This window comes from Corvus brachyrhynchos, unplaced genomic scaffold (assembly GCF_000691975.1).
Source record: "Corvus brachyrhynchos isolate BGI_N302 unplaced genomic scaffold, ASM69197v1 scaffold333, whole genome shotgun sequence".
Classification (NCBI taxonomy): Eukaryota; Metazoa; Chordata; class Aves; order Passeriformes; family Corvidae; genus Corvus; species Corvus brachyrhynchos.
Window position 1 is genome coordinate 5,785 of NW_008237250.1, and position 468 is coordinate 6,252.

Below are 468 nucleotides of genomic sequence, written 5' to 3' on the forward strand. Positions count from 1 at the left end.
GGTGTGTGATCCCCCCTGGGGCACACCTGCCAGACACGTGGGACACACCTGGGGGGTGTGATCACACCTGGGACACACCTGGGACATGCTTGGGGAGTGTGGTCACACCCTGGGACACCCTGGGACACACCTGGGACACACTTGGGGAGTGTGATCACACCTGGGGCACATCTGGGAGGCATCTGGGGTGTGTGATCACACCTGGGGCACACCTAGGGGGTGTGATCACACCTGGGGCATACCTGCGACACACCTGGGACACTTCTGGGATGCACTTGGGGTTGTGGTCACACCTGGGGCACACCCGGGGGGTGCATGGGAACGTTCTGATCCCACCTCAGTCACACCTTGGGCCTTCTGCTCTTGCCTGAATGACACCTGGCGGCTTCTGATGCCACCTCAGCCACACCCGGGGACGCCCTTCCCCCTCCTGACCCCCACCCGAGCGGTCCCCCCTGCCTACCACTC

The 468-nt window shown here is 63.9% G+C and overlaps 1 protein-coding gene across 1 annotated transcript in view; it reads left to right on the top strand.

The window, feature by feature from the left end:
• The window catches only part of LOC108445721 (basic salivary proline-rich protein 1-like), a gene marked incomplete at its 5' end in the record, with an annotated part of 5,416 nt that overhangs the window by 1,407 nt on the left and 3,541 nt on the right, over positions 1–468 (top strand). The window lies entirely within an intron of this gene.